General features: G+C 34.4%; 1 protein-coding gene across 2 annotated transcripts in view; it reads right to left on the reverse strand.

Annotated features, from left to right (window-relative positions):
* Nucleotides 1-18627, reverse strand: part of Exoc6b (exocyst complex component 6B) — a 607479-nt gene that overhangs the window by 142442 nt on the left and 446410 nt on the right. The window lies entirely within an intron of this gene.

Here is an 18627-nt window from a genome sequence, read left to right on the forward strand (position 1 = left end):
GCTGGGGGAGAGGAGGACCAAGCTTCTAAGGAGTCATGTCTCTCTCCCTTCAGCTTCTTTGTTTGCCCTTCAAAATTCGTGTCATCAAAACACCATTAATTCCAGCATCCTGACAGCAAGGAAACTGTACTAATTCGACCTGAAATTTATTCCCATGAGCCGCGCTGGGCTTCAGAGTATTTGTTTTGTGAATGGACAAACAACTTGCAAAGGAGGAGGGAGTGGGGGAGAGAAAAAAGTTTTTCCTCTCAACACAATAAAATCTTCAGCTGTGAAACTCTTTTCAGTTCCGAAAGCTATTTATATTTTAGATCGCTAAAGGAATTTTCTAATTTCACGCTTGTCACCTCATTCCCCAAGCATTTATCAAAAAATATTCCCTGCCACACCATTAATTATTCCCTCACTGATTATTTGTATTATCTCATGAGTGCCAACCCACACACCACACACACACATACACACACATACACACCAGCAGCAAAGGCTATCCCAATCGGGCGCTTGGCTTTTGAGCAAAAGTGTATTTTTGGATATGAAAATGCCCATCCAAATAAATCTCACTGCAAACTTTAGGGAAACATCTGTCCTTCTAGTGTATTTTTTATTCTTGACTTCTATTTTCATTGTACTTTTAAAATTCTTCTCTTCCCTCTACCCGAGTTTCATCGTAGGTCGAAAAGACCACACCAATGCTATTTGCAATTTACAGTAGCGCCTTGGGTACAGGCTCAATTTATGAGTCTGGTGCTTCCTTGTCATTAAAAAGAAGATAACCGAAAAAGGCTATAGGGACAAATACTAGTAACAGTTAAGAATGTCAAGTTTTATTGTCCCTGAGCCCTGCTTATTATGAAATCAAAAGGTCTTAAGTTTTCTATACACGCACACGCGCACACACAAAGAACAAATTCCAAGTTAGACAGTTACTATGTCTTCAGTTCTCTCCTTGAAGACGAAGTGTGATGGACATTTAATATCAACTTGTATTTACATTTGTGACTGTTCGAAGCAAATATGAAAATAAATTTATATCAAATATATGTATTCCTCAGGACGGAATTTAAGAAACTACAGAATTGGTCTCATATTCTTCTTTTGAAATTAAATAAAATATATCAAGATATTTATACATATGTCTCTAAAATTACTTCAACAACTGGATGAATACAAATGATGACCTGTGAAGAATAATGAGAATTTCAGCTATTTAAAAATATTTTCTACCTGGGAGCTTCTTACACATAACAGATTTTCTTAAAATCTTTTCCTACTTCAAGAAATAATTCTAACAACTTAGATTGTATGGATTATGGAAACACTATGCGAAATGAAATGTTAAGTAATGTATTAAACTAATTTAAATATAGCACAAACATATTATATAATTATATAAAATATTCTTATTATAGACATTTTAAATAAAATGACTTATAAATGGAAGGAGATAAACTATTTGTATGATTAGCAGTACTAAAGTTTTTAGATGTTTTAAGAAGAAGAATAATGCTATTTATAAATTGATTCTACTATGATAGAGCCCCAAAGGAAAAAGTTTTATAAGACAAAATTCTAAAACTGTACAAACACTTGATGAAGGCCATGTTAACAGAAAGCTTGATATAATCCATTCTTCACATCAACAATAATCAATATCTGTGATAACCTCATATACAGGAGCTGCTCAACTCAAATGTACAAATGTCTCATACTATGTGCCTGTTGAAATCAGTTCTTTGAATTATGGCTATAGCCATTCTTTTTGACAGCCTTGTTACATGGTCAGCTTAAATAAGTTTCCTGGGCTGGATGGTTTCTTCCAAGGTTGACAGATTATCACTATTGATCCTCCATTGCTCAAGTCTAGGTTACATCATTTGAAGTCCCCTCTGTCAGCAGGAACTTACTTAAGTCAAAATGCAACAACCATCAAGATGTTCTTATGTATGCTCAACTCAACACAATTACTCTGTGATACATAGTTTGAATGCTTGGGAACTGGCTACACCTTTTGAACCTGCTTACTGGGCATGCTTCCTGGAGCAAATTGATGAAGCCGATGAAATCACTCAGGAAACTGGATATGATGCATATTTAGTTCTGAGTCACTTTACAGACCTCAGTTTTATGACAGACTGAGTCCCCCAAGTTACCAAAGGATACGATTTACCCTTTTAAAAATCAGAGGATTAAACAATGACAGTTGCACCAGGTATGACAAAATAAAAAGATTAATTTTCACATGTAGCTTATGGAAATACCTGATTACTCTATATTTGACTTCATATTGGTATTTATTTCCTCACTGCTTCATGTATGTAATTCTTACCTTCCCATGTAGACAGAAAACTTTTAGGAATAAAGATTATCACTAACAAATAGTACATGCTTAATAAATACTATATTTTGATTAAATAAGTCACACAAATAGCAAGATTCATTAAATACTTGTCATTGCCAATTAAAATCTCTGGATTGCTATAGGTCCTTAACTTGAGTATCAATAAACAGGCTTTAGGAATTGATGAGGTCCCTAAAATTACATGCACAATGATTATAAGACTTTGAGGTCAGAGAAAAATCAAATTTGAGCCCTAGTTCCCTACTTACTAGTTTTCTGGGCTTGAGGTAATTACCTAAAATCTTTACACTTCAATATCTTAATCTCAGAGAGAGCATTATCTCATGAGTATCTTTATCTCAAAAGCTGAGCATTCCTTATAGCATAACAACGATGAAACAAAAAAACACATGTAAAGCAATTGGCAGAGTGCCTGGCATATCATAACTGATTATCATTATAATCAGCTTTTTATGTGAATATGCATTTCTTTGTAAAGAAGGTTCACAGCCTTCACGAATTCTCACAAGGGTTGGTGACCCAAGAAAGGTTAAGAAATACTGTTCTATACCTAAGATAAAACATTAGAAGAAATGCAGCTGCCATTCAGTGATGAGTTAGTGAGATGGCATTGCAAATTTAATTATAGACAAATATCTGATTGTTTCATTGAAAGGATATTTATAGGCTTAATTACTAGCCTGTTGCTTGGGACAGTAATTTATTGGAAAAAAAGTCAATAAATGTATACAATACATCTCTGGTAACTTTGAAATATGATGTATCCTCAGAAACATGATTATCCTTATGGATTCATTTTTTAAATATATTTAAAATGTTAATAGTATGAGGAAGTGTGAGTTTTAAAAAAATAAAATGAGAATTTATGCATATCCTGATTTCAGGTATATAAAATAGTCATAGAAAACATAACAGTAAATACTTCCTAATCCAACCAAGGTTCCTACAGACAGGAAGGTTGTGAGAAGATTTTTGTATTCTTTGTAGTTTATAAAATTTTCAAATTAATATAGACCACTTCTGTAACCGAAAAACAAGAAATGCGAGAACACACACATGCACACATGCACACTTCATGTGGTAGTACTGATTCAGCAGTGCTTTCTCTAGTAACTAGAGACATAATTTATCCAAGATTTAACACTATAGCCAACTGGGATTGGTCTGTACACCCAAATTTCCAGATAGATGCTTGACAGACAGAGAGGAAGAAAAGTACACACAGGAGAGGGACAAGAGGCTCCCAGCCTGCTATACCATGCTGATGCATATATATGAACCAATCATACATAAATACAAGAGGACTCCCTTTACAGTCATCAATGAAAACTTTCCATCTTCTGACATCATAAAAAGGGGTAAATCATGCAACTGTGGCCAAGTGGAACCAATGTGTACATGGACTTGTCTCTGGAGAGGTAGGTTTTCTGTCTCTAAGTGACCTAGGCCATCATGAAAGTTTCCAAGCCTAGAGTTCTGCAATGTGGCCTCATTATCAGCAAGGAAACAGAGGTGCTTGCTCCATTTAACACAGAATCAAATACTGCTTTGTCCAACGCCTATCACTTGGAGACTTCAAAGTTCCAGTGAGCCTGGCAAGGTAGCAATCTCTTGGGAGGAAGGTTAAGTTTAGTATAGACTCTGATCAGCACCAAACCATCTCCAGAGGACTTGGCTCTCTCCAACATTCTACCTTGCCCTTTCTAATCACAGTAGGGACTCAGAGTTGAAGGTGGTACAAAATCCAATTTGCAACTGCAAAAGTCTTGTTCAATAAGAAAACTGTCAATTCATTGAAGTTTGTGAAGAAAATATCTTCATTTTAGAATAACAATTAAAAGGAGCTATACAGTTACAAGAAAAAAGGCAAGAGGAAAAAGAAAATCATAGATAAATCATAAATAAACTTATTTTACCTACCAAATATCCAACAACCTGTAATATTCTCATATACATGTAAGTCTAATGAGATGTAATAATTTTTAAAAGTAATAGTATTTTAGCAAAAATATTCTGTAAGTTCACACTTCTAATAATTGTCACAGTATAATAAAATAAAATTATCAAAGGGATTTCATTAATCTCAAAATGTTCTCTAGATTTATTGCAGGCTGATCATAAAATTAACAAACTCTGTCACTTAGAAGGGGAAGGAAAAGAATTTCAACTTTAACTGGTACATCTGAAAAAATACATAAAAAGCTCAGTTTACTAAATTAGAATTAAATGACAGAGTTAGAATGTGCTTTGAAGAGTCAAAATGACTGTACTAGTCTGTAACTTGTGTATTTAGATGGGACATTTGGGAATTGTTCAAAAGTCAAGTTGTGAGAAACAGAATACAAAATTCTTTCTTAATCTTCACAGACTGTCCATAGAACAAGAACAATTTTCAAAGGAAGATGAGGAACAAGGTAAAACATTTCAGAAAAGCAAGATTAGTATAATGTCTGGCAAACAGGTAAAATAGCAGTTGCAGGAGGAAAACATAATTTGTTCAAATAAGAGAAAAGTGAAAAGACAATCTACAAAGTGGAAAAGAGAGGTCCCCGGACAACATCATATACTAATACTCTCAGTGAACTTCCAGCACTGACAACAGAAAACATAGCTCTTACTGAATGGATCAGTGATTTGGTTTTGCCCAAAATTCCAAATAAGTAAGAAAATTCAGTATTTCAGAGTCTAGAGTATATTGAGTGCTTGTTTATATCTTAAGATCATGTCAGGTCACATGTGTTTTTTTGTGAGATTGAGAAAATAAGGGCTGTTGTTGCTGTATTAATATAATGGTTTCCTGGTATCTGGCTCCCTGGAGCAACAGATAAGGGGTGTGCTAGACTACCAAGTGTGGCTCTGGGGAAGTTAAAACCTTCTTGCATCACTTCACAGTGGCTTCACTAAGCTAATTACAAAGAGGAGTTGATGGACTCCTTAGGGAATTCACTCCAGGTCCTGTTGGTCAGAGAAAGGTCGGCCAGAACATAAGGAAATAAGAACCAAGGAGAACAATTTAAAAACTTAACTCACTAGATCTCCCACTTCAAGAAAGGGTGAGGGTTATAGGAAAACATGCCTATAGTTAAGAACACTGCATTATATACTTGAAAATTTGTTAAAGAGCATGGATCTTATATGTGTTTTAACCATAATAAGAGTGAATAATGGAAGGAACTGGGTCTGAAATGGAGTAAATTCTAAGCATGTATAATTTTCTCAAAATGAACCCAAATATTATGTATAACTATAAAAGTCCAATGATAAAAAAAGAATGAATGAATGAATAAATAGGCAAATGATATGTAACCCATAGACTTTATAGAAAACATCCAAAAAATCATGTTTGAGAACTTATATCTACAACATATAATGAATTATTAAATTCAATAATATTAATAAAAAAGCTAAATAATAGAAAATAGTCAAAAATACAGTAGATATCTCATAAAGGAAAATATGTCACCAAAAAAGCGGAATACATGGTCCCCAACTTATAGCCTCACATAGCTATAATAGTCATCCACGAATAAAAGTGCTTTTGTGGATACAGGGATTAGGGTAGGAGGTTGTAAAATCCTGGGAGAGTCCAAGAATAAGCAAGGTACTTTGAGAAGGCAGAACTATGTCTGAGTGGCAGAACTGCCAATGGTATTTCTGGCTCCAGATCTCCATTTGGCCAGAGTCCCATTTGGTCTTTGTTGATTTACCGAATTCTTCCACCACAAGAACCTGAAGGAGTCATACCTACTTGTGCCTTGGGTGATATGGCTTATGAACTTGGTCTGGGACATGAACATGGACATGGAAATGGCCCTGAAATTCACTTCCATCCCTTTTCAGGCTTCATGTGAAGCTATCCTACCCACAGAGAGACCTAGGGGAAGATATGCAAGTCTGGGATGGTAGGGGCAAACTCATTCACCACAGTCCACAGAAGATCCTAAAAAGAGCTTGACACTGACTCCATGCACTCTCAGTTACTGTCTGAATAGTCTTGACAGCAAAGAGAACCAGGGGAAACATGCCCAGCTATACCCTGAGGAGCAGTCCTGCAGACATTGATCTTAGTAATAGACTCTAAAGTAGCCCTATGACTCAGTTTCAGGATTTCTCACATTCAGGGGCTAGTACTGCCTGCCCAGCAACTCAACAGCAACCCTCTCAGTGACTTAGAGGATGTCATACCCATTGGCACAAGTGGTAACAGGCTTGCCATCTGTGAACAATGAAACAAAATCCCTAGAACAGCAACCCTGTGGGTCAGGGTCCTTGGGACAGTCTAGGCCATCCAGGGAACAGGATGTAGGCCTACCATCTGTGAACCCATCAGCAACCATGTAACCAGCTCCAACCCCACTCAATCACTATCTTGGAGTCAATCTCATCAGTTAGTGGATCTGAAATTGTTTGAATATTTCTGTACCCTCCAAAATGCAGGTTGAAACTTTTTTAAAAATTACTTTTTTCATGTTGAAACTTAATTCCCAATGTAACAGTATTGGGAGGTATGGCCTTTAAAAGGTGACCCAGTGCTGGGGTTGCAGTCTAGTGGTAGAATGAGTGCTTAGCATGAGTGAGGCCCTAGTTCAATCCCAGTACCACCTTCCACAACCCAAAAAACTCTCATGAATTGTATTATCATTTAGATATGGAATGTCCCCCAAAAGCTCATTTATTGAAGACTTGGTCCACTATACAGAGATGTCCAAAGGTGGGGTTTTGAGGAAGTGATTGGATTATCACTGAATTGACTCATTTGATGGATTAATAATTTGAATGGGATACAGAGAGGAGATGAAAACTGTAGGCAAGTGGGGAATGGTTGGAAGAAGGACACTGGAGACATGTCCTTGGGGACTATACATTATCCCTTCTCCTTTCCCACTTCTCTGCTTTCCAGCTGCCATAAACTAAGTAGCTTTTCTCTGCCATACTCTTTCACCATGATGTTCTACCTCACTGAGGCCCAAAGAAATGGAACTGGCTATTCATGGACTAAAATCCTTTAACCCTGGAGCCAAAATAAACCTCTCCTCCTTTATATTGTTATATTCAGGCATTTTGGTCACAGTGATGAAAAGCCAACCAACACAAATAGGATTATGTGCCCTTAGAAAAGGGCTTGGAAATTTGTCTCATTTTGCCCTCTGCCTTCTGCAAGGTGAGAACAGAGTTCTTTCCTTCCAGAGGATGTACCATCAAGGTACCATCTTGGGTGCAGAGAACAGTCCTCACCAGTCGACTGAATCTTGACTTTGGATATCCTAGCCCCCACCACTGCAAAAAATTTAGTTTTTGTTTTTTATAAATACTCAGTAGTCTCATGTATTTTGTTACAGTAGAAGCAATGAAATAAGACAAGACTCAAAAGGAAATGACATTATTTTTTTGCCTAAACCAGTCTACAAAGACTGGAAAAAGTGTTTTTTTTTTTTTTTTTCCTTCAAATAAGCAAACACCCATGCATGGGTACCCAGAAAAGAAAGAAACAGGAAAACATGATGGTATCAAAGGAAACCAACAAAGCTTCAGTAACTGACTCCAAAGTAATGAAAACCTATAAATTGCCTAAAAAAATTAAAATAATCATTTGTAAAAAGCTCAACAAAATGCAAGAAAACATAGACAACTGAATAGAATGTGGAATATAATGCATGAAAAAATGGAAATGTAACAAAGAAATTAAAACCTTAACAAGAACCAAACAGAAATCAGGCAGTTAAAGAATACAGGATGGATTTTTTTAAAAAATCAATACAGAGTTTCAATGGAAGACTCAATCATGGGATATAATTAGTAAAAATTGAACACAGGTCATTTGACATTTGCCAACTAGAGAAATAAAAAAAAAGAAAAAAGTATGTGTTGCCATAATGCATACAAATAAATTCTAAGAGCCCCAAAGAAGAAGAGAGATGAAAATGATCCAAAAACTATTTAAAAGAAATATTGCCTGAAAACATCCCAAATCTTGGAAGGAACATCAACAATCATAATTCATGAGTACAACAGAGCCCCAGAAAAGACCAACCTGAAGAAGACTATCTGAGACTTATTATTATTTTTTTTTTAAAGAGAGAGTGAGAGAGGAGAGAGAGAGAGAGAGAGAGAGAGAGAGAGAGAGAGAGAGAGAGAGAGAATTTTTAATATTTATTTTCTAGTTCTCGGCGGACACAACATCTTTGTTGGTATGTGGTGCTGAGGATCGAACCCGGGCCGCACGCATGAGAGGCGAGCGCGCTACCGCTTGAGCCACAACCCCAGCCCTATCTGAGACTTATTAAAGTCAAAACTGCCAAAAGTCAAAACCAAAAAGAAAATCTTAAAAGTAGAATATAAAAAGGAACTGCTATAGGACCTTTTTTCAGCAAAAATCTTGCAAGCCAGGAATAAGTAGAATTAAATATTCAAAGGCTCAAAGAACAAACAAAACTTGTCAAATGAGAGTTCTGTATCCAGAAAAGTTATCCTTCAGAAATAAATAAGAGATAAAGACATTCCCTGACAAATAAAGGCATGAGACTTATCTTACAACAAATACTTCAAGTTGAAAAAACACAATACCAATAAGCAACATGAAAGTATAAAATTCAATGGTAAAGGTAAATGTAGACCAGGCATAGTGTCACATGCCTGTAATCCCAGCAACTCGAGCAACTGAGACAGGAGGATTGCGAGTTTAACTCCAGCCTCAGCAACTTATCAAGGCCCCAAGCAACTTAATGAGATCTTGTCTCTAAACAAAATATAAAAAGGGTTGGGGATGTGGCTCAGTAGGTAATTGCCCCTGGGTTCAATCTCTGGTACAAAAGAAAAAAAAAAAAAGAAAGAAAGATAAATTCATATTTAAATTTTGAATTCAGATTTCTCTAATATTGTTCATGTGGTGTGCAAATCATTTTAAATTCTACCATAATTTTTTCAAAGTGCTAAAAATACTTATAGCTCCAATAATTTGTTAATGGATACATGATATATAAAAGATGAAAAGTGTGACATTAATAGCAAAGGGAGGACAAACTGTACAGTATTTTTATGAGATTGAAGTTATCAGTCTAAAATAAAATGTTATAACTAAAAATTTTTATGTAAACCCTATGATAACCTCAAAGAAAAAGACCAATAGTAGATACAGAAAAGATAGAGAATTCAAAGTATACCACCATAAAGATCCAACAATCACAAAGGAAGATAGTAAAATTGGAATAAACAAAGGCACTATAAACAGTAAACATTGCACAAAAGAGCAAAAGTAAGTATTTACATATCAAGAACTATTTTACATATAAGGAGATTAATTTATCCCATAAAGACAAAAATGGACACATAAAAGATATACTATGTACATGGAAACTAAAAAAAGAACAGGGGTTGCTAAACTTATATACAAACAGCCAAAATTGCATCTAAAGGAACTAAAAAAAGTAGAACAAATAAAGAATAGAAAGAAGGAAATACTTAAGAGCAGAAATAAATTAGAGACTAGAAAAATAATATATGAGACTAATATGAATATGTACCTAAGGCTTTGTTCACCTTTCTTCAATTATTTTTCTTTTTGTTCTTTAGACTCAATCATCTCCATTATCCTATGTTCATATGACTGATTCTTTCATATTTCTGCTTTTTAATCCCCTATTGCGATTTTTTACTTCAGTTACTGTACTATTCACCTCTAGGGAATTCTTTTGGCTTTTTGTTGACTTTCCTATCTTTAGTAATAATTCCATTTTGTTCATACACACACACACACACACACACACATTCTCTCTCTCTCTCTCTCTCTCTCTCTCTCTCTTTCTCCACATCTTTTTTAGTTATCTGAGTGTCCTTAAGTCAGCTGTTTTAAAGTCTTTTTATCAAGTATCTGCCATCAAATCTTTTTCAGGGACAGCTTCTGTTCACTTGTTTCCCTTTGAATGGGTCATACTCTCTTGTTTTGGTATGCTTTATGACTTTTTTCATGCTCAACATTTGAATTTGATAATTTCATAATTTGATAATTGTGGAAATGAGATTTTTCTCACCTCTCTAGGGTTTGTTTGTTTTTGCTACACTTCTTGTTTGTTATTCTTCTGGTTTTGTTGATTGTTGTGTTAAAAGATTAGTATAATATATAAATTTAAGACTTTCTCAAGTCTTTTTTGAGGCTGGACCTTTCTCTGGACTTCCCAGTCACCTTCTAATTTTTCTCAATGATGCAGTGGCATTTGAACGGCTTAGCCTTTAATATATGGATTCTGAAGAGGGATGAATAAAAGAAAAAAACATACCAACCTTTTCAATCACCTGAGAGTCACTTCAAAAAGAGAAGATGCTTATGACAATGCTACTAGCCTCTAAGAACCTCTGTGATGAAAAGCAGATATCAGTGATCAGAACATGATACTTTGGAGGACAATGTCCTTTTTGCTCACCCTGGCTCCCACAAGCTGTGTGCGACATTCAAAGCTGTTGGGCATCTGGGTTGGGAACAGAGAGTTTCCTTTGTGATACGAAATGAAATCCAACAAAATTAGCTACATTTCAAGGTCCAGGCTTCTACCTAGAATTTGCATATTGTCAATAAACTCCAGAGTTCAAAAATACTTATGCTGGACAGATTCTGCCAGTATAATTGTTTTCTAAGTGGGAAGACAGATTCCTGGTGCTTCCTATTCCATCCAAACATATTCTTATAATAAAATTCAAGAATTGCATTGCTTAGTATTTACCCAAATGAGTTGAATACTTACATCCACACAAAAACCTGGAAATTGATGTTTAGAGTTACTTTTATTCATAATTGTCAAAACTCAGAAATAACTAAGATGTCATTCAGTAGGTGAATGGATAAATGTACTGTGCTACCTCCAGACAATGGAATGTTGCTTAGTTAATGTTGCATACTAAAATAAATGAGCTAACAAGTCATGAAAATATGGAAAAACCTTAAATACATATTACTAGATGAAAGAAGCCAATCTGAAAAAACTGTATTGTGGTGTTCTAATTTGATGACATTCTGGAAATGGGAAAATTATGGAGAAAGTAAAAGATAAGTGGTTTCTAGAGGGTGGAGGGGAGGGAAGGATTGATAGGTGAAACAAAGAGAATTTTTAGGAAAGTAAAACTATTCTTTATGAAATTATAATAATGGAAGATATATGTTATTAAACAGTTGTCCTAATTCATAGAATGTATAACATCAAGAATTAACCCTAATGTAGAGACTTTGGGTGATAAGTATGTTTCTTCTAGGTTCACTGATTTCCCACTTTGATGCAGACTATTAATAGAAGCAGAGTTTATGGGTATGATGGGGCAGAGAATATACTGAAACATATTGAAACATTCTATATTGTCCAATTGATCTTTCTGTGAACCTAAAACTGTCCTAAAAATAAAGTCTGCTAAAATTATAAGAAAGAGCTAAATAGAGAGAGAGGGGGAACACATAACTTATTCTCAATGTTTATTTGCAAGAATGATTATAATTGATCATAATAACGTCTCATAGCAAATGTCAAACCAGTGCTACAAATGGATTTAAAAGTTGTTCTGAATGTTCAATTCTCCCAGCATCTTTTGCTTTGAGAGACAAGTGAGAACCAGGACTGATCAACACAGCTTTTTAATTAATAAGGAATTAACCCCCCATAAACCTGGCAGTAGCCACAAGCATGTCACAGCCTTTCATGGTGCTGCTTAGTAAACAGGCCAATCAATCTCCATTTGGCCAAATCAAGTACAGTATTATCAGAGAAAATGGGGGTCTAAGCACCTGCAGTGACTAATATCAATTAGAGGACAAATTGACCTGGAAAGAAAAACTGTCATTAGAGGAATAAATCCAGAAAATTAGAGAAGATGATTTCTATGTCTTGCTTAATTTATAAGAATAACTAGTAAAAGTTTAAGGAAATCAGTAGGTTGAATTTCATAGAGCAAACTAGGAAACAATTTTGTGTCAAAACTTGAAGGAGATGAAGTCTGTGCCAATTCATGGGAGTCCAGGGGTACTGGGTGCAATTTTTTGTCCATGGAAATACTATTCTAAATGAGTTGTAAGAATATTTTAGCTACATTGACTAAATGAACAGAATGACTTTTGCATTTTGTGATCTCTTACAGAGAAAGAAGGATTAAGGAATGTTAAAACCATAAAACAAGCAGTAGAATAATGTCATTGCACATAACATTGGATTTTTCCTTAACATTTCACAGACTAATAATAGCCAAGGATACCAAAGATGTCCTAGGGCTTAGATCCCACAACCCTACAATCCTAAAGATGAAAGGAGCATTTGTAATTACTGAGGACTTCCACAGATGGAAAAATCAGGCCAAAAAGGTTAAGTCAGTAAACCAGTTACAATCAAATCCCTCTAAATCTGTCTATTATTTCAACATGCATCTTCCACCCTAGAATGTCTACAAAGAAATATTCACTATACATGATCTTTTATACACATATTACATATTCTTTTCCATTTAGTTAGGAAATAATAAAATCATAAAAATACATAGATCTATGTACAGTCATAATTTTCCTCTGAAGTTCCAGAATGCCTCACAATTTAGTGTAATAAGGACCAATTTCACAATAGATCTTTTAAAATTATGGAGAAAGGGGGACTCTCTAAGTTAGTAATCAGTAGTGCTTCTGTGTATAATCTCTTGGAAAGCTGAAGATCTGCCTTGAAAGGGGTAGGCTTCCTGTGAGACAAGAAAGCCTGGGGTTCTAAAGTAGTAACTTTATATCCTTGATATTTTTACTGTGCTTTCAAGGACTTAATTTTATCCATGTGTTTGTTTACCACTGATTATTCTGCTGTATGAATACATTTCTGAACCTTGGGCTACCTAAAATTTTACCCTGAGAAGAGATTCTGAAGGACATTTAACATAACAGAAAATTAATTCTATAGTTCAGCACTGAGTAAAAATGTAAGCCTCTAGTAATTTTGAAAGTCTTATAGACACACTAAAAAATAATAAATGAAAATTAATTCTAAAATAATATATCTTGTCTAAATCAATACATCTAAAATAGAATTTCAATATTAAATCAACATTTTCCAAATTAGTAAGATCTTATATTTTTCAAAACATGATATGTATTTTATATTTATAATACATGTCATTTCTGATTAGCCACATTTTAAGTTCTTAACAGCCATTTGTGGCTGGTAGCTAAAGTATCACAACAGAGGTCTAGATGGCTGGCTTTAATGAACATAAACAAAACCGAAATGTGTGAAGCATGACAAGATTTTCAAATGACAAAAAAGGAACACTAACAAAATTTATAGCTACATGAATTCTATTTTTTATATTGGCTTTAAAACTGAAATTAAAGAAACATTTATTTCTCACAATTCTGGAGGCTTGGAAGTCCAACATCAAGGCAACAGTAGATTTAATATCCAGAAAGAACTTACATTCTGATTCACAGAATGTATCTTTTCACTGTGTCACCACATGGTAAAAGGGGTAAAGGGAGCTCTCCTGGGTCTGTTAAAGATTCTAATTTTATTCATGAGGCCTCTATCCTAATGATCTAGTGACCCCAACAAAGGCCTCATCTTTTGGTAGGTAACCTATACCTTGGCAGATAGGATTTCTACATATGAATTTTGGGGGACATAGACATGCAGACTGTTGCACTTCTATTTAGTTACCATTATAATCTGGAATTTTATAGATATTGCCCTCTTAGGTAATGACACAGGTATAAGATTTGTATATTATTCAATAAACCTATCAATAAAATTGTTACCTCTTTATTAATTCTCTACTTGTTACCTCTTTACTAATCTTTGCATTTTTGCTGAAGTTATTTTCTTCATCCCACTTTTTGCTTCCTTATATCTAATATTTGTCAATTTATCCTACTGAAAATGGTCTTAAATTATATTTGAAAAATAGCTGGGCAGAATTTTTTTAAATGATGACTGCTGATCATTACATATGTTTCTGGACCAAGCTCTATGCCTATTTTCCCAGTCAATGGTGACAGTAACGAACTTGAGCTGTAATTGCAAACTGTTTTCTAAGTGTATAATATCAAATTAAGGTTGACCATTAAAAACAAAAAGTAGCAAGACAAATGATTAGACTCATAGCAGAGTAGAGGTATGGTATCCTATTCTATGAAAATAGCAAAAAAAAAAAAAAAGAAATCATTAAGGTAGGCTTTATGCTGGACGCTTCATATATTAAAAGAGCTTCATATATTAAAAAAAAAAAAGATTTTCCCCCTCCTGGGCATGGTAGCACGCGCTTATAATCCCATAGACTTTGGAGGCTGAAGTAGGAGGATCTTAAGTTCAAGGCCAGCCTCTACAATTTAGCAAGACTGTCTTCTTCTCAAAATAAAAGATAAAAAGGACTGGGGATAAATACTGATAGTAAAAGAGCCCTTAGGTCAATCCCCCCAGTACCAAAAGAAAATTAAATAAACTAATAGAAATATTTATTTATCTATTTATTTATTCTAACAAAAATTTATTTATTTATCTAATTATCTATCTATCTACTTATTTATTTATTTAAGTCAACCCAACTTTCCCAAGCTGAAATTTGGTATCTATTTCATGAATGATCTCACAATGTAAAACTTAGTCACCTACTCTAAATTAACATTCACAGAAAATGAACTTATCACTTACTAAGGTAACTGAGATTCCAGCCCTTTTCAGAATTTACTAGTTACGTGACCTTGAGCCCATCATATAAGTTCTTAGTGTCAGATTTTCCACTTGATTAAAGGCATGGAACTAAATTAAATACACTGTTTAGGTCTATGTTATAATAAAGAATATACTTGATCTAATAAAGAATATATTCGCTCCTGGTATTTAGTCTCAAAATCTTTTGGAATTTCTTGACAGGAATACCTTTTGCCATTCATAAGGAGCTCCTTTTGAAAATACCTGGATTTAATGTTAAGGTGATGGATGACTCGTGGTGGGCCCTTAGACTGTTTTAAGGAAAGGGCTGGCCATGTCAGAAAGACCAATCACATGATTGGAAGGTTTGACCTTTCAGTCCCTTCCCTGACCGTCAGGGCTAGAACTGGGACTGGAGATTTGAGTTCAATCATGTGGCTAATTATTGAATCAATCATGTCAATGTGATGAAACCCCATACAGAACTCTGGGCATGTAGCTCAGTGCTGTCTCCTGAGGTGAACATACTATGATGTGTGTGTGCGGGGGAGGAGGGGAATAGCACACCTAGATTCCATGAGAAGACACCAAGGTTCTATGCACTTCTCTACCTGTCCTTTACAGCTCTTCCATTTGCTTGTTACTGAGTTGTATCCTTTATAATAAAACTTAAATTGATTCAGATGTAATAAAATAACAATATACTTTTTCCCTACATGGTTAATTCCTCAATGAATCAAAAAATTGAAAGATATTAAATTAAAAGTTTTTATTATTAGAGATCATTTTCAATATGACCCAAGTAAAAAGCTCTGCATATATCGCTTACAGGAAGTTAACATTTTTTATATTTTCTATTTTTTTTTCCTTTGCTTCACAGAATTGATTTAGAATTATTTGGAAATTTTATTCCCCAGATGGAATTTTCATGAAAGGTATTTAAAAAAAAGTGATCCAATATTCACATTAAACATCTGCAATAGATCATCATGAATGTAAATGTTGGTCTGCCGTTTTACTTACACAGATTAATGAATTTATTTTCAGAAGCCAAGAGCTAGACTTAGAATGCATTTGACCAGAGAATATAAACTTGCCTCTGAGTACTCAGTTTAGAGTAGAGTTTTCCCTTTTCTTTTCTTTCTAAATCAAATAAACAAACAAAAATAAAATAGAAGAAGAGAATCTCTGCCAATGAAACAGGAGGCCTCAGGCTGCTGGTTATTAGGTGAGGGGTCAAAGGTTGGCTTCAGCACAGGCACTCTAGAGGAGGCACTGGGAACTGGAACTTCTGAGTACTACTGAAATAGAGGGCCTGGCATTTAAAGAGAATTTAGGTTAGTTTGAAGAAAACAGTACATAAGCAACTTCTTCTCATGACAGATCGGTGCTTTTTAAGGAATATCTTAAGTACTAAGAGGTATAGGAGATAAATAAGCATTTCAAGTATTAAAAGCACTCCTCTCTTTAAAAATGGTCTTTGTTGAAAAAGACCTCAGAAAGGCATTTGTAGGGGAAAGTAGAGAACCTCACCCTTTTCTCTGGTGAAGTGCTTGGGCAGAGGATTTTGCTACACCTTGTTTCCATCCACTGACAGGCAGACAGCTGACAAAGAGATTCCAGTGAGTCAGAGGGCAGGGCAGGCCTCAAGCAGTCTGCCTGCTAGGATTTGGTTTAAAAAAAAAAAAAAAAAAAGACTGCATTTCTCCAAAAAGGCACATTATTCAGAAAGAAATTACAGAGAAAGACGGAAGAGAAAGATTAATGGACAAATTTTACTGATGCTACAAAGAAAATAAGAATTAATTCTCACTTAGAATAAACCCCTTCTTTCAAAGTAAATTTCTGAGTTAATGACAAACACTGATTCAATTTATCTTCCATTCACTCACCTATCTGTACTCTGGTTTTTACCACATTATTTCCAAAAAAGTACTCTTCCTTGGTTTCCTTTTTACTAAAATGATACTTTCTCAGTTCTTAAGACATTTGCATGTATACTCTGTAATATCTGGGACATTGTTATAGGCTGAGCATTCCTAATTTGAAAATACCAAATCCAAGTGTTATAAAATCCAAGTTTTTTATGGCCAACAGGACACTATAGGGTAAAACTCCACATCTGAACTCATGTGACAGGCTAGAGTCAAAACTCATGTATGATGTGTCAAATGCATTCTACTATCCTGTATAATTAATTAGAACCAATTTTTAAAAAGTGAAAAAAAAAAACTCAGGCAAATTAAAAATACTGTATAAAATTACTTTTAGGTTATATGTATAAGACATATATAAATTGTAAATAAATTTTGTGTTTAAACTTGTGTTTTATCAACAAGTTATAATGTATAAGCAAATATTACAAAACCCCCCAAAATTTGGAACCAGTTCTGGTCCCAAACCATTTCAGATAAGGAATACTCAACTGGTATTAAAAATTATTTGTTGTTTATCTGAATTTCAGTTTTTCCCCTGAAATTCTAATTTAACTGGGTATCTTGTTTTTCTCTGGCAAACCTTCTCCTAAATGAATTTTACAGTTAGTCCTGCCCCTGTTACACAAATTTCCCACTTTTGCTATACTGATCTTCTTTAAAGCAGTAGATGATCATGGAAACTCTCACACTTAAAACATAAACATCAATAAAGTACATATTTCTTAATAAGTCTTGCAAGGTCCAACAATGAGTTCTCCCTACATCACTTCCTTTTGCCACCCAGCTTCATTCCATCCCACTATACAGTGACAATGAACTAGGTTAAATTACCTAATAGGTTATGCTTTTTCTCTTTTCTCAGAATTTATACATACTCCTTTTTTCAGAATACATGTCCCAACCTACCTCACTGCACAAAAATGGCTCTTAGTCATCTAGTACAATGGATATTGTATTTTAATGCATTTAAATACCAAATGAATGAAAAGATTTGGGGAAAGATCAAATGAATTGTATTAATTCCCAGCCATTTAGTGACTAAACAAAGATGAAATACAGGCCTCAATTTACCTACCTAACCAGTGACCCTATGACATCACACCTTTTCCATCCAGGAAAGTAGTAGAAAATAGAAGTAAAAAGAGTTGATCAACCACCACTATAGAACATTATAGGCAGGACTTTAAAAATTCTATAATATATGAAATATGTCTGAAAAATTCAGCTTTTCTAAATGGAAGTACTGACTGACATTTTCTCAAACTTTTCTACATTCTAATCTTAGAAATATGTAATTAGGAATGCTAAGGTGATATTCACACTTGCTCTTTCTCCTTTCTCTTTCATGAATATGGCTAAAAAGACACAAATAGGTTAAAGAGAGAGAAAGAGGCTACGTTTCTAAAATTTGTAATAGTAAAGGTAAAATAAATAGGTGGTTTAATTGAAACAGCAGAACTGAAATCAGAATCAAAATGCTGATATGCTACAATAGGTAATGATGGAAAGGCAGGACATTTTTTTCCTTTCAAAAATCTTTTGTAAAAGTTAGGGCTTTCAACAATTTTTTTTCATATGTGTAAGGTGTTCCATCTAAAGGCAACAGATGGATTAGAATGTCATGGGAATTTCTTGTGGACCTGAGTAAAGTCTGTCAACTTTCAACAATTAAATT

This window comes from Urocitellus parryii, chromosome 12, assembly GCF_045843805.1.
Source record: "Urocitellus parryii isolate mUroPar1 chromosome 12, mUroPar1.hap1, whole genome shotgun sequence".
NCBI lineage: Eukaryota > Metazoa > Chordata > Mammalia > Rodentia > Sciuridae > Urocitellus > Urocitellus parryii.